Source organism: Gobius niger, assembly GCF_951799975.1.
Source record: "Gobius niger genome assembly, chromosome: 14".
Taxonomy (NCBI): Eukaryota; Metazoa; Chordata; class Actinopteri; order Gobiiformes; family Gobiidae; genus Gobius; species Gobius niger.
This window is the reverse complement of record NC_136865.1, coordinates 31,965,580-31,992,490: the sequence shown is the minus strand read 5'-3', so window position 1 is coordinate 31,992,490 and position 26,911 is coordinate 31,965,580. Positions and strand designations below refer to the sequence as shown.

The window sequence follows — 26,911 nt, the reverse complement described above, 5'->3', positions numbered from 1 at the left end:
AACATTGAGACTGTTTCATTGATATTGAGTTTTAAGCAGGACGGATGGAACCATTTTGTAACATGGGCCGAACACTGGGACAGTTTATCTGACGCTTGAGTTGGGTTTTTGCCATGTGAGTAAATAACTGTGTCGTCGGCTACATTTGAATGGAGACACTGGAACAAACTGAGGGAAGGTCATTGATGGAGAGAGAGAAGAGCAGTGGACCAAGGCTGGAAGCTTGTGGTACTCCTGTCTTTAGAGGGAGGGGAGGAGAGCTGAAAGCTACTGTTCGCAAACTAAAAAGATGTTTGAGTGTTTGTTTAAATGAAGCTTAATCTAAATATAAACATAATTACAAAAAATGAAAAATAATCAGAATCAATAAATGTGTGACATAAATTGAGAGACTGACGTTGATGATACAGACCCTGCAGCTGTTCACAAACAATTCATTCACAAAAAGTAAAGGAATAAGTCAATATAATTCAATATAATCTTTCATTTAAAAATTACAGTTCTGAAAAAAACCTGTAGAAAAATCTAGACCAAATTTTTAAACAAAGTTAATTTTGAGAACATGAATACAACTCTTTTGATTATTATTTGTTTTCCATACAGACACTGTAATCTAAATAATTACATTTTACATAAACTTAATAACTTAATAAATAACATACAATTAAAGCTAAATTAGTTTTGGATTAACATTGAAACTGTAAATGTCACTGATTCCAGGATTCTGTTTGTGATTCATTCATAAAATATAAACATGATTTAAATTATTAATGAAAAAATAAAATACATTATAAAATCATGAAACTATAGTGGTAATAAAAACACAGAGTCATTGTTGCAATTTCTGATATTTTTTATTTATTAATGACAAGATTTTCAAGATGTAAATTATTTATTTTTATATAAAAGAGGAGCAGACATGAGCAGAAAGCAGTGAGGAGTTTATTAAAGCAGATGTTAATGCAGAGCTCTGTATCTCAGCAGAAGTGACAGCAGGGGGCGCTGTGTCAGTCCTGGGAACACTGCAGTGCGCTCAGTGACAGCAGGGGGCGCTGTGTCAGTCCTGGGAACACTGCAGTGCGCTCAGTGACAGCAGGGGGCGCTGTGTCAGTCCTGGGAACACTGCAGTGCACTCAGTGTGTGGGACACTGGACTCTGGGAGCCCTGTCTGGCCTCACAGCTCACAGCCACAGCGCCCTCCCTCCACTGCTGTGCGGTCAGCGTCAGGCCCACGCTCCAGCTGTAGTGGCCGTCCTTTAGCGGCAGCGCGGGGCTCCTCTGCTCCACAGCGCTCACACCGGCGCCGGACACCTTCCAGGACACGCTCCAGTCTGACGGAAAGCCCTTGTTGGCCAGGCACATGAGGGTGGCCTTCCCTTGGGCCAGCTCCGACCTGGAGGGGGGCAGCACTGTGAGGGCGGGGGCCACTCGACCCACTGCGGACACAGCACAAGGGCCAATCAGAGACACATATGGGTTTATGACACAGAGACACAGAGTCACCACAAAGATCCTTTTGACTCAATAAAAGCAGCACAAACAAAGAAACAAAGAATCAGGAGTTTGGACAAAGATGAAATGATGTTTCTCTCTTTTGTAATGAATGTGGTTTGAAAAACAGCTGCCACAGACTCCACTGAAGCTGAACCACTGAAAGGTTTCAGAGCTAAAGACAAACGTCCCCAGAGTTTCCCCTGAGACAGAGTCACTTCACTTTTATATTTTTAAACTGATCTGAGAGAAAACGCTTTACAAACAACAGATAAAACTAATGAAACTAATGAAAGTTTAAGTTTATTCATTTTGGAAGAAACAAAAATAAGGAAAATGTTTTATATAAAACCTTTAACTTTGTTCAGTTAGAAAAAAAAAAGTGTCAGTTAAAATAAACTATTTATTTGATAATTCATCATTTTGTTGGTTTTCACTATTTTCTGTCACATTTTCCATGTGAGACAAATATTTATTTTCAATCGTGTCTCTGTGTTTTAGATCAAACAAACGTCAGGAACAACAAGAGCCATAGACGGATTTAACAACAGACTATTTTATATAAACTCACTTTAAAACAAAAAGTAGATAAATCATAATCAGCCAAAATATATTTGACGCAAAAATAAGATGAAACATTTTCATAATATTTCATATAAAAAACTGAGTAATACATTTATATTTGTATGAATATTTTTAAATCTATATTTTCGACTCCGTCTTTACCGTCTCCATTTACTGCTGCAAATCTTCACCGAGTCAAAGATCTGTTTAACTTAAACTTGTTTGGGGACGATAGAAACGCACAGACACAGATAACGGTACGTTTACATTCTATAATTAATAAAAGACACTCAAACTTTACAAATGAGATGAATTAGGAACAACATTAATGAAGTTTAAACATATTTTTCTTATGAATAAGAAAAAGAAGTGACTTACAGTTGAGCTCCAGTCTGGTTCCTCCACCGAACGTGAACCACAGTGATACAAACTCACAGAGCGCTCGTACAAAAACCTCCCAGCGCTAAGAGACTAGAGACACCATTCAGCTGCTCAGACTGATGAAAACATTCAGCGAGTAAAGGATGAACAAAGCTTGTTTTCAGATATGGCTTATGAAACACATAAACTCTCCAAAAGGAACAAAAAAACGGTATGAAATGTAAATAAGTCACAATATGCTACTTTATGTAAGAGAACACAAAACTGGGGGATTTGGGGGATTAAAATGTGAAAAATATTAAATGAAAAAATGACGATAAATGATGAAATGGACAGATACATTTTCGAACAAAAATTACATATTCTTTTGTTGAACACATCTAATGCAGCGACGATCATTTTTAGTGGATATACTGTCATTTTGAAGTTATTATTGCAAACTAAAAATAGTCTTAAAACATTAAACAATGAAGGAGCAAGAGCACAGCCCTGAGGGACTCTATGGGAAAACCTTGAGATTTTACCTCAAATGGAGACTTTCTGATCCCGATTTTACAGACCCTGCAGCTGCTCAGATGTGGAGCCTCATTTACATGGACACTTTGCATGAGCAGCTGCATGGTCCAGTGAGACTCTTTATATTCCTCAGAGGTGACTCTTTATATTCCTCAGAGGTGACTCTTTATATTCCTCAGAGGTGACTCTTTATATTCCTCAGAGGTGACTCTTTATATTCCTCAGAGGTGACTCTTTATATTCCTCAGAGGTGACTCTTTATATTCCTCAGAGGTGACTCTTTGCTCTGAAGCTCCTTCATGAAGCTCCTCATCTCCAACATGACTTTGGTGTGTGTCCTCGTGTGGACTGTCCTCTGCTGCGTCTTCATCACAGAGTCCAGAGGACAGACAGTGACAGTGACTCAGGCCCAGACTGTGAGCGCCGCCCTTGGGGACACTGTGAACATACAGTGTTCTCTCAGTCAAGATCTGCATAAATTCAGTGGAGGCATCTATGTCTTCTACTGGTTCCAACAGAGATATGGAAAACCTCCTAAAGCTCTTATTTATCGCATATCAAACCGAACCCCTGATGCCCCAAGTCGATTTTCAGGCAGTGGATCTGGGTCCAGCTTCACTCTGACCATCAGTGGAGTTCAGCCTGAAGACTCTGCTGTTTATTACTGTCTGAGTGAGAACTATATCAACAGTCAGAATGTGTTCACACAGTGAAAAAGCCTCGTACAAAAACCTCCTCAGACTGAAGTGAAACTGAGCGGCAGCTGCTCGCACTTCACTGAGTCTGAAGCCGACGCTGTGTTTGTAGATTCCAACGATATGAAGAGATCAGATTCAAATATGAAGCGTGAACATTACGGTCCTTGTAAAAACTAAATCAAAGTGAGTGGAGGCAAATGGTGCTGATAAACGTGTGACGGAGCTGCAGGAGAATAAAAAGTGCACATTGGCCTCAGAGACGATCACTGTGCTGAGCTCAGTGTTTGGTTGAGGCTTGTAGACTGTCTGAAAGTGTCTCAGCGTCCACTCTGTCCAGAATAACTCTCCTCAGGGACGTCTCCACACTCCAGATGTTCAGACATGTCCAGCGGTTTATCCTCATTCACGACAACAGCCACAAACACAACATTATTAAACAGGAATGATAGAAATGACCTTTATTTATGATGAAAGTGTTTCCTCAAGGTGATCATCTGTAAAGCGGATTCTTACTCAAACTATTTGCTAGATTCAACTTAAATATAAAAAGTGTGACAAAATTGTGTTTTATTCATATATGACACCCCTCCTGGAACCGCTACCTTGACGTGGGGGAGGGGTTTGAGCATCTGAATGATCCTGGAGCTCTGTTGTCGGGGGCTTCGTGCCCCTGTAGGGTCTCCCAGGGCAAACAGGTCCTTGGTGACGGGTCAAACAAAGAGCGGTTCAGAAGCCCCTTATGAGAGACCAACAGGCCCGGTTTGAACCATGGCCGTCCTTCTGTGGACCCACCACCTGCAGGAGGAGCTAAGGGGCTGGTGCAGTGGGATTTGGGCAGCTCCAACAACAGCCCCCACGACCCGGCAACGGACAAGTGGAAGAAACTGGATGGATCATATATGACAGATGTCGACTGTTCTTTGAATTTCTTTATTTAACTTTTTTATTGTTTAAAACAAACTCTATTAATATTTAATTCCTGTATTTTATTAGAAATAAATAAATAAACATATGAAACAAAACAGTGATGGAGCAAAAACTGAGCCCTGAGGGACTCCATACAAGGATTTTAAGCTGAAGCTAAAATAGAAAGTGCTGCTGTGGCTGTAAGTGCGTCTCTGATCCTCACACAGAGGAAACTCCAGTCGATCTGAGTGGAGTTTGACTCTATGTTTATTTCAATCGATCATAACTTCAGAACAAAAAGTTAAAAAACAGTAAAAAAAAAAAACTCCCCCTAGAAATAAAACAGCTTTTGCTGTATGTGTGTTTGCATATGTGTCCTCAGTAGGTCAGTGGTTCCTGTATGTGTGTTTGCATATGTGTCCTCAGTAGGTCAGTGGTTCCTGTATGTGTGTGTATGTGTTGTATGGAAAACGTCTGGACTCATCTTATGTTTTCACAAACTCATCCCTGGTTTTTCAGCGCCCCCTAGCTATACCTTGAAAATTGCAATTTGGACGCACAGGATGTCAGCCATTTTGACTTTCAATTGGCTTTTTAAGTGGCTTGTTAAGTGGCTTGTTAAGTGGCCCGCCCATCCCCTGTGAAAATACACAGAGTTCTTATTCTGGCAGCATGTTGGCCTCTGTCAGTTTCTCCTGAAATTCGTCAATTTTCCCACTTTCCCATTTTATTCACAAAAGCCACAGTTTTAGACTCGTACATATACTACCCCTCTCTCCCAGAAAGAATCTTTAATTTGAACGTTTTTGGCTCCAAATTCATTTTTTTTTTAACTATACAATCACAGAAAGTTCAGTTTGGCTGTTTCCTGTCCGTCTCTCTGTGTGTTCCTTGTACTATATGGGACTCACCAGAATATTGCTTCATCTATCGAGTGTTCTGCAGGGCTGGAGCACTCTCTCAAATCTTTGGGGCCCCCTAATTATAATTACAAAATGATTCAATAAATATTGCTTAAACTGTAAATCCATTTTCTTTTTTCTGCAAATAAATGAGTTTTTTACAATAAATCTAAAATCGCTGGATCGATTTCAACCACAACTCTTTATTCTTTTTTGGAACTTGGCAAGCCCATATTTGTATAGAATATGTATAGTGATCGTGGTCTCAGGTCAAAGAGTTCAAACACACACGTGCCACTTTTCTAAAGCTTTCTCTTTTCCTGCCGGGGCAAGAGTGAGGCCCGGTTGGGTGTGAGGCCGAGGGGGGGTTTGTGGCTTTAATTATTATTTGTTATTCAAACAAACACGGTAATCTAAAACAATCATTTTTTCCATAACCTTAATACCTTAATAAATAAGATACAATTAAAGCTAAATTAGTGTTGGATTAACATTGAAACTGTAAATGCCACTGACTCCAGGATTCTGTTTGTGATTCATTCATATAATATGTGAAATATATAAAATGAAAACCTATGATGTAAACATGTATTAAAAAAACAGAGACATTGTTGCAATTTCTGATATTTTTTATTTATTAATGAGAAGATTTTCAAGATGTAAATTATTTATTTTTATATAAAAGAGGAGCAGACATGAGCAGAAAGCAGTGAGGAGTTTATTAAAGCAGATGTTAATGCAGAGCTCTGTATCTCAGTAGAAATAACAGCAGGTGGCGCTGTGTCAGTCCTGGGAACACTGCAGTGCGCTCAGTGACAGCAGGGGGCGCTGTGTCACTCCTGGGAACACTGCAGTGCGCTCAGTGTGTGGGACACTGGACTCTGGGAGCCCTGTCTGGCCTCACAGCTCACAGCCACAGCGCCCTCCCTCCACTGCTGTGCGGTCAGCGTCAGGCCCACGCTCCAGCTGTAGAGGCCGTCCGGTCGCTTCAGGGCGGGGCTCCTCTGCTCCACAGCGCCCTCTATACCGGACACCTTCCAGGACACGCTCCAGTCTGACGGGAAGCCCTTGTTGGCCAGGCACATGAGGGTGGCCTTCCCGTGGGCCAGCTCCGACCGGGAGGGGGGCAGCACTGTGAGGGCGGGGGCCACTCGACCCACTGCGGACACAGCACAAGGGCCAATCAGAGACACATATGGGTTTATGACACTCACAGACACACCACATGTTTGTCAGTGTTTCCACAATTGATTTATTTTCTCTTTTTTTTAAATCGATGTTGTTTGAAACTGCGCAGGTGTAGAAACAGCTCTGTGAAGCGGAACGACTGAAAGGTTTCAGAGCTACAAATAAACAGAAAAATCCCCAGAGTTTCCCATGAAACAAAGTCACATCCACTCTTTGTTTTTTCACTTTGTTACAATTATAATGGGGGATAAAGTTAAAGAATAAGGAAGATTTAATATTAAACACTTTGTAACATATAATAAAACCGTCCTCACATTAAAAAACATTAAGACATATTTTTGCTTTTAATTCCAGGAAAAAAAACTTTTGATTTTGTAGTGTTTTGTTTGTTATTAATTTACCACTGAGGGTTTTCATTTACAACAGAGACTTTTGTATTTCTATTTGATACATTCACCACTTTTTAAATTCACTGCCATCTTTTGGATGTTGTAAAAGCACTTCCTGCACAGATAAAAGTTTGTTTTTCTTGTGTTAGTTCTGTTTAACGTTTTGGATTCTCCTGTTGCCAATACAACACTCTGACTGAGCAGCTCAACACTAAAGTTCTGTCTCTGCAGTGGCAAACCAAGGACGGACGTGGATGAGGACCTGTTCTATTTAAAACCTCATATTAAACCTCTCGTCACATCTCCAGTAACAGCTGTAATTTAATACACGCTTGGATTTGATTATATTTATTGGGTAAAAAAGTCCGACAAGAGGCTTGGACGGATGTTTCCACAGAGACCGTCTTAAAATGGATAATGATTAAAATAAAGTCAGGCTTTAAAATGAAACTGAGTTAAATCAGAAAAACATGATTCAAGTTTTGAAGTAATTTTCAGAGAAAGTATAAAAAAGTGACTTACAGTTGAGCTCCAGTCTGGTTCCTCCACCGAACGTGACCCACAGTGATACAAACTCACAGAGCGCTCGTACAAAAACCTCCCAGCGCTAAGAGACTGGAGAGACCATTCAGCTGTTCACACTGATAATTCATTCAGCGAGTCAGGGGTGAGTAAACAAAGCTTGTTTTCAGATATGGATTATAAAACATTTATTAAAATGTAAATAAGTCACAAAATGGTACTTTATGTCAGAGCCCATTTATTCAACACAAAACAGGTGAATTAACAGAGTTTTGGATTTATTCTTTGGGAATTCAAATGGGAAAAAATTTAAAATGGAAAAAAAAAGATTTTTTTGCTTTTGTTGAACACATTTCCTGCAGGACAATCGTTTTCATTAGATATACTGTCCATTTTAAGTGAGTTTTATAAAATAAAATACTCCTTAGACATAAAACCTTTAAATAAATGAAATGAAATGGATGCAGTGTCTTTCTGATCCTGATGTTACAGACCCTGCAGCTGTGCAGATGTGGAGCCTCATTTACATAGACACTTTGCATGAGCAGCTGCATGGCCCAGTGGGACTCTTTATATTCCTCAGAGGTGACTCTTTATATTCCTCAGAGGTGACTCGTTATATTCCTCAGAGGTGACTCTTTGCTCTGAAGCTCCTTCATGAAGCTCCTCATCTCCAACATGACTTTGGTGTGTGTCCTCGTGTGGACTGTCCTCTGCTGCATCTTCATCACAGAGTCCAGAGGACAGACAGTGACAGTGAGTCAGGATGGAGCCGTAATGGCCGCCCTGGGGGACATTGTTAAAATACCATGTTCTGTCAGTCACAATGTGCAAAATAATGACAACTTGCACTGGTACCAACAGAGAGATGGAGAAATCCCAAAGCTACTCTTTCATACAATATCAAATCGAGTGTCAGGTGTTCCCAGTCGTTTTTCAGGCAGTAGATTTGGGTCCAGCTTCACTCTGACCATCAGTGGAGTTCAGCCTGAAGATTATACTGTTTATTACTGTCAGAGTGTTCACTACATCAACAGTGAGTGGGTGTTCACACAGTGAAAAAGCCTCGTACAAAAACCTCCTCAGCCTGAAGTGAAACTGAGCGGCAGCTGCTCGCACTTCACTGAGTCTGAAGCCAACGCTGCTGAAACATCACTGCAGTATTTAACACAGACTTAAGTCCATTAAAGCTTTTAGGACGAGGACAAAATGAATATAAATGAAACACTGGCATCTGTATTTAATGAATGACTGAAAGGCCCAAAGTTCAGAGTCTGAGTGACTGATAAAACATTCTTCTCATTCTTCTTGTTTACATTTTCCTGAATATAACTTCTTTTCAAGTCAAATAACAGTGAAAGAGCCAAATTAAAATACAAAAGGGTAAAATACTTTATAAACATTTGTCACATTGAAAAAAAAATCTCATTTTTTTAAAATTACATTTTTAAAAATGGACAAACTCCAAAACCTTAAACCCTCGTAAAATGCTATATTCATGTTTGAGCTCGATGTGTCCCAGCAGCTGTTCACAAACTATGAACAAAACGTAAAGACAATATTACAAATGTGCGCTAAGTTAATTGAGTTAATTTTCAGATTTATATTACACTGCGTTCCAAATTATTATGCAAATTGGATTTTTGTGTCAAAAAGGTAAAAAAAAAATAAAAAAAATAATGAAACTCATGGATGGTATCGTGTCTTGGGGCTCTTTGAATCACTGACATTAATCTCAGAGACCTGGGATGATTCGTTTTCAGGTTAAGTCCAGTTACGGGAAAAACTACTGAAAAAGGGTGTTCCACATCATCATTTTCAAGCAATATTGGAAAGAAAAAGGGTCTCTCTGCTGATGAAAAGCGTGAAATAGTTGAATGCCTTGGTCTAGGTATGAAAACCTTCGATATTTCATGAAAGATTAAGTGTAATCATCGTACTGATAAGAGATTTGTGGATGATTCAGAGCACACTCCGTTTTGTGCAGATAATGGGACAATATGGACGGTTTCTGCCAGACAAACACATCAGATTAGGAGAACAGATGCTACAAAGCAGCAGACAGGTATTTGAAGCTGCTGGTGCCTCTGGAGTCTCCTGAACATGAAGGTGTAGGACCCTCCAGAGGCTGCAGTTGTGCATAAACCTTCTATCCGGCCTCCCCTAAACTGTTAATTGAATGTTCATGAACAGAAACGGCTGCAGTGGCTCAGAAATACATGAGGACTCATTTTCAAACAGTCTTGTTCACTGATGAGGCCGTGTGACCCTGGATGGTCAGATGGATGGAGTAGTGGATGTTGGTGAATGGCCACAATGTCCCAACAAGGCTGTGACGTCAGTAAGGAGTGGGCGGAGTCATGTTTTGGGCCAGAGTCATGAGGAGAGAGCTGGTCGGCCCCTTTAGGATCCCTGAAGGTGTGAAAATGACCTTTGAAAATATGTGGAGTTTCTGACTGACCACTTTCTTCTATGCTACAAAAAGAAGAGCCGTGCTTTCCTGAACAAATTCCTCTTCATGCATGACAACGCACCATGTCCTGCTGTAAAGAAAACCTCTGCATCACTGGCTGCTATGGGCATAAAAGGAGAGAAACTCATGATGTGGACCCCCACCTCCCCGACCTCAACCCTGTTGAGAACCTTTGGAGCCTCAACAAAAAACACTTCTATGAGGGTGGGAGGCAGTTTTCATCCAAACAGCAGCTCTGGGAGGTTATTCTGACATCCTGCAAAGAAATCCAAGCAGAAACTGTCCAAAAACTCACAAGTTTAATGGATTTAAGAATGTTGAAGCTGCTATCACACAAGGGCTCCTATGGTACAATATAACTTCACCTGTTAATATTTTTTTGATTGAAATAGCTTTTGATTTCAGTAAATATGACCTCCTAATGCTACAAATACAACAAATGACCATTTTCAGTTAATTACAAGCTTTAAAATGTATTGAAACGATGAGTTGCATAATCATTTGGAACAGTGGATTTTGAAGTTTTTACTATATTTACTTTTGAAAAAATACTGTTATCACTGGGAGATTTTTTCCACCACATTTAAATGACCCTCTACCAGTTAAAGACTTGAGAATTATGCTGACTCTCATTTGAGTTGACAATTTAGAAAATCTTAGAAGAATGTCATTTGCATAATAATTTGGAACGCAGTGTATGCAGTCTAAAACTTTGGCTTTTGTGAATGGGAAAATGGGAAAGTGGGAAAATTGACGAATATCAGAAGAAGCTGTGACAGAGGCCAACATGCTGCCAGAATAAGAACTCTAGAGGATGGGCGGGTCACTTAACAAACCACTCAACAATCCACTTAACGAGCCACTTAAAAAGCCAATTGAAAGTCAAAAGTGCTGACTTCCTGTGCGTCCAAACTGCAATTTTTAAGGTATAGCTAGGGGGCGCTGTCCTGGGAGCAAGCTATACATGAATGGCTGCGTTCTGTTCAGTTTCGGCTGGTGCATTAGTGACCTGGATATGAGCTCTTTGGGCTTATGTCTGTGAGCATTCTTCACCGCGGCGTTATGAGTAGACGGTGTAACAGTTTAAAAAAAACGTGGCTTAGTCTTTGATTTCACTATGTCTAGATTCACTGTGCCAAATGTGATGTTATTCCGATGAAAAACATGGTCTGAGCTTTGGTGTGACAGGTTTGAGGCAGGAGTTTATGGGACAAATTATCATGAAGTGCAAGAACATTTGGGTGGACATGGATTTTCTCATGAATCTGTTTTGTCTGTTTTGTTTGGGAAGTGTTTAAATAAATCACTAAAACCTTTAGTTTGGTTTTGAAGATTAATAATAGACCCCTCGTCTCTTTTGCTTTTGCTTCTTTTTTATGGATTCAAAGTCACTAATGTGGTTCCTTAATAATAAACAGTAAATGTTGGTGATCAGACACTTCTGCTGCAGGTCGTCTTTAAACAGAGGAACAGCCCCACTTTTATTCATAAGAAACGTGTTTCTGAAGTTTTACTGGTTTATCATTTACATAATGTTTCATCATGATTTAGATTCATACAATCAATTCATATAGTATATACATTATATCTTCTGTCAATTATAAAACAGCTCTATTTTTTTTTTTTTTTACTGAGGACACATATGCAAACACACATACAGGAACCACTGACCCACTGAGGACTGAGGATTAGGTCCAAACCTCCAGATTCACCTTTTGGCTGAAAGTCCTTTAAAACCAACATCACACACAGGTTTTTCTGCTCTCAGCAGCGTGGCAATAGCTCCTAACAAGCTCCATGTGATGTTTTATGTACACTCTTTATTAAAACAGCTGCACAGTGAAGGGGAGCAGGTGGAGATTTCGTCAAAGATCTCAGAAGTGAAGCTACTGGAAAGTGTAAGATATAGAATGAAGATGTGTTTGAGATTATGCCAAATACTTACAAAAAACAGAATATCCGCTCTTTAAAACTGTTCATCATGGGTTCCCTCAGGGCTCGGTTTTTGCTCCATCACTATTTACTTTGTTTCCCTATTTATGAATAAATATTTACAGTACTGAGCAACAAAACAAAGCTCAAATACAAAAAATCCAAACTACATTAAATGTGTGAATTCTTCTAATAAAACCCACAAAAGAAGCAAAAGACACAGAATACACTTTTCCCATTTTTTTGTGATGTTTAGGTGGAATTGCAGATCTAAGCCGACCATTTCCGAAAGTCTTGGACCCTGAACTAAACACGGTGTATTTGCCTAAAGCCCGAGGGCGCAGTGAGCTCGGCCCAAGTGCACTTTTTATTATTACTCCAGCTCTAACACATTTATTAGCACTGCTTGTGTTTCTCTCCCATAAGGAATCATAATATTCATGTTTCATAACTAAATTTGAACTCTTCATATTGTATAAGATAAGATAAGATGAGATAAGATGGTACTTTATTGATCTCACAGATGGAGAAATTGCATTCGATGAGAGAGCATCCGGCAGCAGCACCCATTCAGTGGCACCACTCTTTTTTTTTTTTTTTTTGGCGAAAGATCGTTGTGTCGCGGCCGCCATCTTCACTGTTTTGGTCACAGGAGGAGCACTGGTTGATGGGAAATCCGTAGACCACGGCGGTGGAGCTCTTGCGCTTGGCCACGATGTTCTTGGCCACACAGGTGTAGTTGGCCGTGTGGGACAGACGCGCCTGCTTGATGATCAGGTTGTGGTCCACGGTGATGTAGAAGTTCCTGTCCTCGGCCGGGTCGATGATCTCGTTGTCCTTCAGCCACTCCACCCGCATGACCTTGGAGGATGGAGAAACTGTAGCTGCCCTCTGTCTCCTCTGATCATCTGAAACGGTGCACCGCCTCCTGGGCTTGTCCCCGTCTCAGAGCGTGGTGTCCTGCACTGGTCAGCTCCACCTCGTCCTTCCTCTTCCTCCTGCACAGCTCCCTCCACAGTCTATCACCATCTCCTCGTTGGTCCCTTTTGTTGTTTCCTGTAGCTCCTCTTGTGACGCCTCCTCCGTGCTGCAGGTGTGGGGGCTCTTGGTGCCTCTTCACTGTTCAGTGTCTCAGAAGAAGATGTTTGTAGATCTCAAATGGATTTAGCTGATAAGCTAGCAGTTTGTTTACCTTCAAAAAGCTGCTTTCTTCAGGACCATTTTGGACTCTCAAAGTAAACAAATCCACCAAACCTCCACAATAACACGGTAAAGACGTACAAAAGTATCCAGAAAAACAACGTGGTTCGCTGAAAAAGGCAAACAATTCACTGAAAAAGGCAAACAAATTCAGCTGCACCAGGAGAGAGGGAGGTCACTATCTACAGACATGAAAGTTTTCATCTTCTACACTTGCTCACACATCAAGCTCAAAAATAAATATAGCATTTTACGTTAAGGTTTTGGAGTTTGGAGCGATAGTGTCGTGATTTTTCCAATGTGACAAATATTGAGAAAGTATTTTACTATTTTGTTTTAATTGTTTCCTTTCACTGTTATTTGGTTTGACAAAAACTTTATTTTAGGAAAATGCAAACAAGAAAATACAAAGAGAATTCTTCCAGATGTTCATTTCTTGTAAAAGCCTCAAAATCAAGCTGAAGATTTTTTCTTCTCCTCTTACATCTTTACTCAGTGGATTAGATTCATTAGTCTCTCAGACTCTGAACTTTGAGCCTTTCAGTCATTCATTAAGTTTAAATACAGAAGCCAGTGTTTGATTTGGATTTATTTTAATCTCTTTTTTAAAGCTTTAATGGACTTAAGTCTGTCTTAAATACTGCAGTGATGTTTCAGCAGCGTCGGCTTCAGACTCAGTGAAGTGCGAGCAGCTGCCGCTCAGTTTCACTTCAGTCTGAGGAGGTTTTAGTACGAGGCTTTTTCACTGTGTGAACACATATGGACTGTCATGGAAACTCTGACAGTGATAAACAGTATAATCTTCAGGCTGAACTCCACTGATGGTCAGAGTGAAGCTGGATCCAAATCCACTGCCTGAAAAACGACTGGGAACATCTGACACTCGAGTTGTTGCCCAGTAAAAAAGACCTTAAGGAGTTTCTCCATCTCTCTGTTGGTACCAGGATAAGTCGTGACCAAGAGTACCGTGATAATACACATCCTGACTGACAGAACATGGTATCTTCACGGTGGCCCCCAGGGCGGCGCTCACAGTCTGGGCTTGACTCACTGTCACTGTCTGTCCTCTGGACTCTGTGATGAAGACGCAGCAGAGGACAGTCCACACGAGGACACACACCAAAGTCATGTTGAAGATGAGGAGCTTCATGAAGGAGCTTCAGAGCAAAGAGTCACCTCTGAGGAATATAAAGAGTCACCTCTGAGGAATATAAAGAGTCACCTCTGAGGAATATAAAGAGTCCCACTGGACCATGCAGCTATTCATGCAAAGTGGGAGGAGTCTCTCGGGAGTTGCGTTCAGGAACCGCCCTGAGGTTTGTGCAGCTGCTGAGGCCAGTTTACCATTGGAATTATCGCTCATTGTTTTCGGTTTTGTGGTTATTTTGACAGTTTTTCAAGAAGCTTTAAGATTTAGGTAAAGCCAAAGTGGAGAAAATGTTCTCAGTTCAGGTGGGGGTTAAGAGGTTAAAGTAATGTTTTGGTGACTCTGCCCATCTCTGAAGAATTGGTTAAACTGTGACGACCCTCTCGCTGTTGTGCCTCTAATTGTCCACACGGGGGCGACATCGGCCTCTTTTTAGTTCATGTTCATGACCACACATGAAGCACACGTTTACAATAGGCAGGAACCATTTTCATATTTAAAATCTATAATATTAAAGCATTAATGCAACTCATTCACACCACGTGATTTAGCCTCAAGGCTGCAGGGAAAAAGGTCCCGGGTTCGATTCCCACCTGGACGGGGCCTTTCTGTGGAGTTTGCATGTTCTCCCTGTGTCTGTGTAGGTTTCCTCCGGTTTCCCCTGCCACTAAAAACATGTACAATAAGTGAATCCTCCTGGTGTTTCTGACCATCAGCCTGGCTCCACATCTGGAGGTCCTGCCGTCGCCCACTGCTCCTCCTTTATCACGTGCCCTTACTTTCATATTTATTCATATTATTAGTTATTATTATTATATTGTGAGTTATTTTGACCATTTTCAAACTCCAAACGGTGTCAGACCTAAAGGCTGTTGGTTAAAGTGTCTCGGGTGATTTGTTTGTAATGAGAGGTTTGGTCAAAGCAGGTCCAGAATCAGAATCAGTTAAAGAATTATTATTAAGCAGCTGTTTTCCCTCAAACAAAATATGAAGGAAAAAACATCTGAAACGGCAATAAATCCTCTTCTGATTCTGACTTGTATTAATAGATTATGATTTATTTATTTTGTAGAACATATGCAAACACACACACAGGAACCACTGACCTACTGAGGACACATGTTCAAACACACATACAGGAACCACTGACCTACTGAGGACACATATGCAAACACACACACAGGAACCACTGACCTACTGAGGACACATGTTCAAACACACATACAGGAACCACTGACCTACTGAGGACACAAATATAAAACACTGATTCTGAAGGTCACTCATTTATTTGTCTGTCAGCATTTTATTTTAAAAACCTCACTTTACTTTAATCATTTGAAGTCTCTGCTGTTGAGTCTTTCCAAGTGTCTTAAACCAAAGAATGTTTCCTGAATTAAGTCTCAAATTGAAGCTACTGAGAAACCGTTATTCGTGCACAAAGGGGAAAGTGTTTTTGCAACAGCCACGAATCAACAGCACATATACAGTTAAAAGTGGCAAAAGTATAAAAATCGAGGTCCACATCGTGAATGAGAATTGATTCAATCTGAGGGAAAATAGAAAATCTTAACATAAAAACTGTAATATTCTAAGTAATAGTTTTCCAGATTCAGCCCAGTCTCTTTGGTTCGTTTCCAGTTTGTGTTGAGTTGATTTAAAAAGTGTTTGATTTCAAAGCCCTCTTGTCCTCGTCTGAACTCCAGAATGTTTGTGACTCAGAGCGTTGAGGTGGTTAAATCAGCTCCTGCTGGACTTCCCCAGAGTCAGGACTAAACACTGGGGAGACGGGCCCAGACTCTGGAATAATGGATATCCAGACATAAACCGTCCCTGACTTTGTCCTTTTTAAACCCAGGCTCATTTATTCAGACTGGCTTTAACACTCAGGAACACGGACACGCTTTGCTTCACGGCTTCATCCAAGTCTTTTGAATGTTTTACCCTCATTTCAATTGTTTTATTATCATTTTATACTTTGGTCTTTGAGGATTTAAAGGAGTTCATAACGAGTCGTTAAAAAAGTTTAGTCTGAAAAATCCACTAATGTAGAACAAGACGTATTTAATCAATGCATAACTTGTGTTTTACTGTTGTTTATTTTCAGTTTTATTTTTCATTTGAAGCATTGGAAGTTATTTTATTAATAATAGTCATAATTATGATTTATTTGAATAATTTTGTGTGTGAAGAGTTTTACTTTTATTGTAATAAATATTATAAGTAGATTGTTGGGGTTTTATGGTCGTACGTGTCATAAAGTCTGTGAGTTCAGTGAAGCGAGTCAGTTTCAGTTCAGTCTGAGGAGGTTTTTGTACGAGTCTTTTTCACTGTGTGAACGGTGTGCTGCTCCCCTGCTGACAATAATAAACTCCTGCATCTTCAGCCTCAAATCCACTGATGGTCAAAGAATAATCAGATCCTGAACCACTTCCACTGAAACGACTGGAGACTCCAGTGTGACGAGTTGTAGCAGCATAGATCAGGAGCTTTGGAGGTTCTGTTCCTTTCTGAAGATACCAGGCAAGATAGCTAGAAACAGTTGTACTGGACTGACATCTGACAGAGGTCGAGGCTCCTCTCTCCACAGCTGCAGCTGCAGGAGTCTGAGTCAGGAGGATTTCTGCTCCTGAAGAAGCTGAAAAACACAAGAAGAGTTATTGAGACAGACCCCGCAGGTGTCCAGAGGAGCAGTGTGTGACCCAGAGATGTCCTCACCCCGACCCAGGAGCCCCAGGGCCAGCAGGAACAGCTGCAGGGACATCAGGCTCATTGTGTTGTTGGTGTGGGAGTGTCTCTGAAGGAGCAGCACTGGGCTCTTAACGGCTGGACCACCAAACATATGCAAACACACATACAGGAACCACTGACCTACTGAGGACACATATGCAAACACACATACAGGAACCACTGACCTACAGAGGACACATATGCAAACACACATACAGGAACCACTGACCTACAGAGGACACATATGCAAACACACATACAGGAACCACTGACCTACTGAGGACTGAGGATTAGGTCCAAACCTCCAGATTCACCTTTTGGCTGAAAGTCCTTTAAAACCAACATCACACGCAGGTTTTTCTGCTCTCAGCAGCGTGGCAATAGCTCCTAACAAGCTCCTTGTGATGTTTTATTTATACTCTTTATTAAAACAGCTGCACAGTGAAGGGGAGCAGGTGGAGATTTCGTCAAATATCTCAGAAGTGAAGCTAATGGAAAGTGTAAGATATAGAATGAAGATGTGTTTGAGATTATGCCAAATACTTACAAAAAACAGAATATCCGCTCTTTAAAACTGTTCATCATGGGTTCCCTCAGGGCTCGGTTTTTCCTTCATCACTATTTACTTTGTTTCCCTATTTATGAATAAATATTTACAGTATTGAGCAACAAAACAAAGCTCAAATACAAAAAATCCAAAGTACATTAAATGTGTGCATTATTCTAATAAAACACACAAAAGAAGCAAAAGACACAGAATACACTTTTTCCATTTTTTTGTGATGTTTAGGTGGAATTGCAGATCTAAGCCGACCATTTCAGAAAGTCTTGGACCCTGAACTAAACACGGTGTATTTGCCTAAAGCCCGAGGGCGCAGTGAGCTCGGCCCAAGTGCACTTTTTATTATTACTGCAGCTCTAACACATTTATTAGCACTGCTTGTGTTTCTCTCCCATAAGGAATCATAATATTCATGTTTCATAACTAAATTTGAACTCTTCATATTGTATCTACAGACATGAAATGTTTCATCTTCTACACTTGCTCACACATCAAGCTCAAACATAAATATAGCATTTTACGTTAAGGTTTCGGAGTTTGGAGCGATAGTGTTGGGATTTTTCTAATGTGACAAATATTGAGAACGTTTTTTACTATCTTGTTTTAATTGTTTCCTTTCACTGAAATTTAAATACAGATGCCAGTGTTTGATTTGGATTTATTTTATTCTTTTTTTAAAGCTTTAATGGACTTAAGTCTGTCTTAAATACTGCAGTGATGTTTCAGCAGCGTCGGCTTCAGACTCAGTGAAGTGCGAGCAGCTGCCGCTCAGTTTCACTTCAGTCTGAGGAGGTTTTTGTACGAGGCTTTTTCACTGTGTGAACACAGCCTGACTGTTGATGGTGTGATAACTCTGACAGTAATAAACAGTATAATCTTCAGGCTGAACTCCACTGATGGTCAGAGTGAAGCTGGACCCAGATCCACTGCCTGAAAAACGACTGGGAACATCTGACACTCGACTTGTTGCAAATTTGATAAGAGCTTTAGGAGTTTCTCCATCTCTCTGTTGGTACCAGTATAAGAGGTGACCATAACTGCCGTGATAATACACATCCTGACTGACAGAACACTGTATGTTCACGGTGTCCCCCAGGGCGGCGCTCACAGTCTGGACCTGAGTCACTGTCACTGTCTGTCCTCTGGACTCTGTGATGAAGACGCAGCAGAGGACAGTCCACACGAGGACACACATCAAAGTCATGTTGGAGATGAGGAGCTTCATGAAGGAGCTTCAGAGCAAAGAGTCACCTCTGAGGAATATAAAGAGTCACCTCTGAGGAATATAAAGAGTCACCTCTGAGGAATATAAAGAGTCACCTCTGAGGAATATAAAGAGTCACCTCTGAGGAATATAAAGAGTCACCTCTGAGGAATATAAAGAGTACCACTGGACCATGCAGCTGCCCATGCAAAGTGTCTATGGAAATGAGGCTCCACATCTGATCAGCTGCAGGGTCTGTAACATCAGGATCAGAAAGACACTGCATCCATTTCATTTCATTTATTTAAAGGTTTTCCCCTGGAGTCCCTCAGGGCTGTGTTCTTGCGTCTTCACTGTTTTATGTCCAAGGAGTATTTTATTTTATAAAACTCACTTAAAATGGACAGTATATCTAATGAAAACGATTGTCCTGCAGGAAACGTGTTCAACAAAAGCACAAAAATCATTTTTTTCCGTTGTAAATTTTTTCCCATTTGAATTCCCAAAGATTTAAATACAAAACTCTGTTAATTCACCTGTTTTGTGTTGAATAAATGGCCTCTGACACAAAGTACCATTTTGTGACTTATTTACATTTTAATTAAATGTTTTATAAACCATATCTGAAAACAAGCTTTGTTTACTCATCCCTGACTCGCTGAATGAATTATCAGTGTGAACAGCTGAATGGTCTCTCCAGTCTCTTAGCACTGGGAGGTTTTTGTACGAGCGCTCTGTGAGTTTGTATCACTGTGGGTCACGTTCGGTGGAGGAACCAGACTGGAGCTCAACTGTAAGTCACTTTTTTATACTTTCTCTGAAAATTACTTCAAAACTTGAATCATGTTTTTCTGATTTAACTCTGTTTCATTTTAAAGCCTGACTTTATTTTAATCATTATCCATTTTAAGACGGTCTCTGTGGAAACATCCGTCCGAGCCTCTTGTCGGACTTTTTTTACCCAATAAATAGAATCAAATTCAAGCGTGTATTAAATTACAGCTGTTACTGGAGATGTGACGAGAGGTTTAACATGAGGTTTTAAATAGAACAGGTCCTCATCCACGTCCGTCCTTGGTTTGCCACTGCAGAGACAGAACTTTAGTGTTGAGCTGCTCAGTCAGAGTGTTGTATTGGCAACAGGAGAATCCAAAACGTAAAACAGAACTAACACAAGAAAAACAAACTTTTATCTGTGCAGGAAGTGCTTTTACAACATCCAAAAGACGGCAGTGAATTTAAAAAGTGGTGAATGTATCAAATAGAAATAAGAAAGTCTCTGTTGTGAATGAAAACCCTCAGTGGTAAATTGATAACAAACAAAACATTACAAAATCAGAAGTTTTTTCCCCCCTGAAATTAAAGCAAAAATATGTCTTAATGTCTTTTAATGTGAGGACGGTTTTATTATATGTTACAAAGTGTTTAATATTAAATCTTCCTTATTCTTTAACTTTATCCCCCATTATAATTGTAACAAAGTGAAAAAGCAAAGAGTGGATGTGACTTTGTCTCATGGGAAACTCTGGGGATTTTTCTGTTTATTTGCAGCACTGAAACCTTTCAGTCGTTCCGCTTCACAGAGCTGTTTCTACACCTGCGCAGTTTCAAACAACATCTACAAAAAAGGGAAAATAAATATATTGTGGAAAAAATAAAAATCTTAATAATAATCTTATCTTATTTTTCTTTTTTCTGCTTTTTTTTATTTTCCTTTATTTGTAATATTTTCCAAACACTGACAAACATGTGTTGTGTCTGTGAGTGTCATAAACCCATATGTGTCTCTGATTGGCCCTTGTGCTGTGTCCGCAGTGGGTCGAGTGGCCCCCGCCCTCACAGTGCTGCCCCCCTCCAGGTCGGAGCTGGCCCAGGGGAAGGCCACCCTCATGTGCCTGGCCAACAAGGGCTTCCCGTCAGACTGGAGCGTGTCCTGGAAGGTGTCCGGTATAGAGGGCGCTGTGGAGCAGAGGAGCCCCGCGCTGCCGCTAAAGGACGGCCACTACAGCTGGAGCGTGGGCCTGACGCTGACCGCACAGCAGTGGAGGGAGGGCGCTGTGGCTGTGAGCTGTGAGGCCAGACAGGGCTCCCAGAGTCCAGTGTCCCACACACTGAGCGCACTGCAGTGTTCCCAGGACTGACACAGCGCCCCCTGCTGTCACTGAGCGCACTGCAGTGTTCCCAGGACTGACACAGCGCCCCCTGCTGTCACTGAGCGCACTGCAGTGTTCCCAGGACTGACACAGCGCCCCCTGCTGTCACTGAGCGCACTGCAGTGTTCCCAGGACTGAGACAGCGCCCCCTGCTGTCACTGAGCGCACTGCAGTGTTCCCAGGACTGACACAGCGCCCCCTGCTGTCACTTCTGCTGACATACAGAGCTCTGCATTAACATCTGCTTTAATAAACTCCTCTCTGCTTTCTGCTCATGTCTGCTCCTCTTTTATATAAAAATAAATAATTTACATCTTGAAAATCTTCTCATTAATAAATAAAAAATATCAGAAATTGCAACAATGTCTCTGTTTTTTTAATACATGTTTACATCTTAGGTTTCCATTTTATATATTTCACATATTATATGAATGAATCACACACAGAATCCTGGAGTCAGTGGCATTTACAGTTTCAATGTTAATCCAACACTAATTTAGCTTTAATTGTATCTTATTTATTAAGTCACTTCCAGATGTTATTAGTTTATGGAAAATAATCATTGTTTTAGATTACAGTGTTTGTTTGAATAACAAATAATAATTAAAGCCACAAACCCCCCCTCGGCCTCACACCCAACCGGGCCTCACTCTTGTCCCGGCAGGAAAAGAGAAAGCATTAGAAAAGTGTCAAAGCCATATTTGAACAAACAAACTCCTACACCGAAGACCAGCGCACTATCACTGAGCTGTAACTCCATAATGATGTGGGCCTGATGTGGGCCTGATGTGGGCCTGATGTGGGCCTGATGGTCATTTCAGGTCATTTTTCTAACACAAGCACAGCAATAACAGCCGTACTGAGAAATATCTTACAATGTGTGCACGTAAAAGGAGAAAAGCATTAGAAAAGTGTCACGAGTGTGTTTGAACGAGCTGCCTCTTTCACCTGAGACCACGATCACTGAGCAATAACTCTACACAAATACGGGCTTGCCGAGTCCCAAATAAAAATAAAGAGTTGTGGTTGAAATCGTTCCAGCGGTTTCCAGGATGGGAACCCAGCGCTCTACCATTGGAGCTACACAGCACAACTGAATGACTCAGCCGATTTTAGATTTATTGTAAAAAACTCATTTATTTGCAGAAAACAGGAAACAGAAAATGGAATTACAGTTTAAGCAATATTTATTGAATCATTGTTGAACCACTGACCTACTGAGGACACATATGCAAACACACTTAGTCTCTGCTGTTAAGTTTTCCAAGTGTCTTACACCAAAGAATGTTTCTTGAATTAAGTCTCAAATTGAAGCTACTGAGAAACCCTCATTTCAATTGTTTTATTATCATTTTATACTTTGGTCTTTGAGGGATATAAAGGAGTTCATAACAAGTCGTTAAAAAAGTTTAGTCTGAAAAATCCACTAATGTAGAACAAGACATATTTAATCAATGCATAACTTGTGTCTTACTGTGGTTTATTTATTATTTTATGTTTAAATGTCACAACTACTAAACAGTCCTTAACAGACTTAATTTTTACAAATAAACCATGTCGGAAAACAAAGACGTACAACTTTATTACTGGTATGTCAGATCACAACTTCACATTAATAGTTCGAAAACTACCAAAAATTCACTTGAAAGATCAATATAGCATGGGAAATAATAAAATGGTATCATTTTTGCCACACAGAAACATACCAATGTTTGAAAATGAACTTAAAGAAATAAATTGGATCGATATGACTTCAGACAAAAAATTTGAAGATATCTGCAAAAATGTGATAGAAAAAACTAAATCCTTGATAGAATCTTATTCAAAAACAATACCCCTGAAAAAGAGATCAAAACACAAATTGCCATGGTTTAATAACTCAAACTGGCTCCAGATGAAAAAGAGAGATCTTGCTCTAAAAACATTTTTGAAGTCAGGTCTCACCACCGATCGGTTTGTATATAAAGATTGCAGAAATAAGGTCACATCACTACTCAGAGCAGCAAGAGCAAATTTCTTTTTGGATATAATAAAAGAGGCAAAGGGAAATAATACAATTTTGTGGAAAAATATTGATAATCTTTCAGGAAAAACAAAGTCAGCAAATCAGATTATACATTTAAAAATAAACGAAGAAGAACAACACAACAATTTGGTTGTGGCAGAAAGTTTTAATAATGAATTTTTAAATTCTGTTTTAGAATTAAGTACAAATTTTACAAGTGAATATTCTAATCAAATTGTAGCTAGTGATGAAACTTCTCTCAACCTTAAACCCACAGATGAATTAATGGTGAACAAAGTTCTCTCATCCCTCTCAAACTCTAAAGCTAAGGCTATCTATGGACTTGACACCGTATTTCTCAAAAAATACCAACATTATTTAACGCTTCCAATAACCAAATTAATAAACAGTTCCCTTGAGGAATGTACTTTTCCCACAGCACTAAAATCTGCCATTGTAGCCCCTATTTACAAATCGGGCGATAAACAAGCCATAAGCAACTATAGGCCAATAAGTACTTCCTGTTTTTTCAAAAGCTATAGAGAAAGTGTTTGCTGAACAGTTGACGACACACCTTGAAAATGAGTCCCTATTGCACCCTATGCAGTTTGGCTTCAGAGCCAATCATTCTACTGAAACTGCCTGTTGTTATTTTATGGAATCAATCAAATCAAGCCTTGACACAGGAAAGGTGGTGCAGCAGGTGCTGTATTTTTACACCTACGAAAGGCTTTTGATGCCGTTAATCATCTGGTGTTATTGTCCAAACTAAAACAATATAATTTATCCATCAATACCCTGAGCTGGATTAAACCCTTTATCCGGGCGCTCTCAGTGTGTCCGTGTAAGTGAAGCAGTGTCTCAACTGAGAGAGTGCACTATGGGAGTGCCACAGGGATCTATCTTGGGGCCATTATTGTTCAGTTTATATATAAATGACCTCCCATCCGTGTTTGATGATGTTGATGTCCAGATGTTTGCTGACGACGCCGTTATCTACACGGATGGGAAGGACCATGAACAAGTGGCAACCAAGCGATCCGTGGCAATGGACAACGTTTCTGTATGGTTGAATGATTCCTGTCTGACACTGAATGTGAGTAAAACAACGGCAATGTTTTTCTCAACAAAACCAAACAAAAACCGAACCCCTTAATTACAGCAAAAGGAAAAAAAATGGAAAATGTCAATGAGTTCAGATTCCTTGGCATAATTTTAGACTCGAAACTAAGCTTTAAGAAACACATCACAAAGGTCTGCCATACAATAAAATATAATCTGTTTACATTTAAATCTATAAGAAATTCATTGACAATACAAGGAGCTAAAACGTATTTCAGTGCAATGATATTACCTCACTTACTCTGTGGTGGATCAGGCTGGTCACAAGCAACAAATCCACAATTAAACCTTTAGAATCTCTTTTTAAACAGCACTTAGGATTCTAGAGGAAATCACCACAGTATCATCACTGTCAAATATTAAACAAATATAAAATGCTCAATTTTGAATATATAGTTAAATCAGTCAATCTGAAATTACTATTCAAGATTGTTAATAATGTGGCTCCTCCACTACTAAAAAAGTTTGTCCAATTAACATCTGATCAGAGTCAGAACAACAAGGTCGACAGTCAGAGGCCAATGAACCAAAACAAGAAACAGCATCAGGACAATCGGCATTTTCTTTTGAAACTATCTCTGAATGGAACAAACTTCCAACTGCACTACAATTATGCAAAGACTTAAAACGATTTTGCCTGAGTGTGAAAGAACATTTTCTGGGAAATCAAACATGTCAGCGTTAAAGAAAACAACAACAACTAAATCTGACATCTGAGAAGGGTCGGGGTGGGTATAGACTATAGAGGAACACGTTTTCCTTTTAATAAAATGTACTTTTTAAAAATGTGTATATAAATGTAAATATTGTCTGTAAATATCATGAATTAATGCTCCTGTACATGTCCCTATCAAATAAATAAAGAAACTTTTTAACGCTTTTTTGTTTTTGTCGTCCTCATTTTCTTCTTGTTTTTTGTTGCTGTTTTGAAGAAGCTTTTAGATTTGGAGAATTTGGAGAACAGGAGAAAACATGTTCAGGTGGGAGTTAAGAGGTTAACACATTTATTAAGTCACTGTATATAAATTCCAGATGCTGTTAAGTTTATGACAAATAATCATTATTTTAGATTACAGTGTCTGTGTGAAAAACAAACAATAATAATCAAAATATTTTATTCACGTTCACAAAACTAACTTTGTTTTCAGGATTTGGTCGAGATTTTTCTACAGTTTGTGCGACTCATATTTTTTCACGATTGTAATATATTAAAGATTATTGACTTTGCAGGTTAATTGTTTGTGAACAGCTGCAGGGTCTGTATCATCAGAGTCAGTCTCAGTTTTTTCACACATTTATGATTTTTCGTTTTATGTTTAGATTCATTTCAACAAACACTCACACAACTTTTACGTTTAAGATCATTCAAATATGTGTCATTTCAACTTTACGTTTATTGAGAATAAATAAATCATGAAACCTCCAGATTCCCCTTTTGGCTGAAAGTCCTTTAAAACCAACATCACACCCGGGTTGTTCCTGGTTCGCAGCCGGAGCCTTTGGTCAGCGAGCGCTTGTACCTCGACCACCTTTACGTCCGTGTCTGTCGGCTCGGCTGGTCAGGAACATTTCAAAAGGTTTTTCATGGTGTCCCTCAGGGCTCGTTTCTTGCTCCATCACTATTTATTTTATGTTTACCTTCTGTATAAAAATGCAGTAATTAAAGATTTGCAGTCTTTGTATTGAGCAACAAAACCAAAGTACATTTAACGTGTACTTTATTAAACAGTGATTTTTCAAATGTTTAGAAAGTATTTTGCTCTTTTGTGTTTTTTATTTTTCTCTTTAACTTTTATTAGGCTTGACAAGGACTTATATTTAGGACGGTGCCAACAAGAGAAACAGAGAACTCCTCCAGACAAAGTCAAACTTACAAGAATGTCTTGCATCTTTTGTAGTTCGTGTCATATTGTAGTTTGATTGTTTACTGTGGAGAGCTTTGTGTGTGTTTGTGTATTTGGCTGCTTGAGTGAATGTGTGCGCTGCAGTGGACCAGTGGTGTTTGTGCGGGTGTGTTACTCGTTGTAGGGATTGGTTTGTTTGCTTGTCTTGTGTTTTTTCGTTCCATGCCTTTACTGCTGTATCTGTTACTGTGTTTGTTTGTTTTTGACGACCCTTGAAAACGAGATGGTGCATCTCAAGGGGTCGGACTCAGATTCATTTTATTCTCTTTTTTAAAGCTTTTATGGTTCTTAAATAAGGAGTGATGTTTCAGCAGCGTCGGCTTCAGACTCAGTGAAGTGCGAGCAGCTGCCGCTCAGTTTCACTTCAGTTTAGCTGAGGAGGTTTTTGTACGAGGCTTTTTCACTGTGTGAACACCCACTGACTGTTGATGTAGTGGAGACTCTGACAGTAATAAACAGTATAATCTTCAGGCTGAACTCCACTGATGGTCAGAGTGAAGCTGGACCCAGATCCACTGCCTGAAAAACGACTGGGAACATCTGACACTCGAGTTGTTGCAAAGTAAATGAGAGCTTTAGGAGTTTCTCCATCTCTCTGTTGGTACCAGTGCAAGTAGTGACCGTTTGAATCAGTGTAAACATTCTGACTGACAGAACACGGTATGTTCACGGTGCCCCCCAGGGCGGCGCTCACAGTCTGGGCCTGAGTCACTGTCACTGTCTGTCCTCTGGACTCTGTGATGAAGACGCAGCAGAGGACAGTCCACACGAGGACACACACCAAAGTCATGTTGGAGATGAGGAGCTTCATGAAGGAGCTTCAGAGCAAAGAGTCACCTCTGAGGAATATAAAGAGTCACCTCTGAGGAATATAAAGAGTCACCTCTGAGGAATATAAAGAGTCTGACTGGGCAATGCAGCTGGT

General features: G+C 40.0%; 1 protein-coding gene and 3 gene segments (V, D, J or C); 2 read left to right on the top strand and 2 right to left on the bottom strand.

Moving 5' to 3' along the window:
- Positions 1–26,911, top strand: part of LOC306973752 (unconventional myosin-Ig-like) — a gene marked incomplete at its 3' end in the record, with an annotated part of 481,166 nt that overhangs the window by 227,127 nt on the left and 227,128 nt on the right. The window lies entirely within an intron of this gene.
- On the bottom strand, positions 897–5,130 carry LOC306973764 (Ig kappa-b4 chain C region-like). The segment is given in 3 exons: positions 5,092–5,130; positions 2,434–2,518; positions 897–1,436 (listed from the first exon to the last, which is right to left on the bottom strand).
- Positions 18,996–21,052, top strand: LOC306973763 (Ig kappa-b4 chain C region-like). The segment is given in 3 exons: positions 18,996–19,055; positions 19,511–19,595; positions 20,618–21,052.
- LOC306973762 (Ig kappa chain V region K-25-like) lies at positions 26,387–26,776 on the bottom strand. The segment is given in 1 exon: positions 26,387–26,776.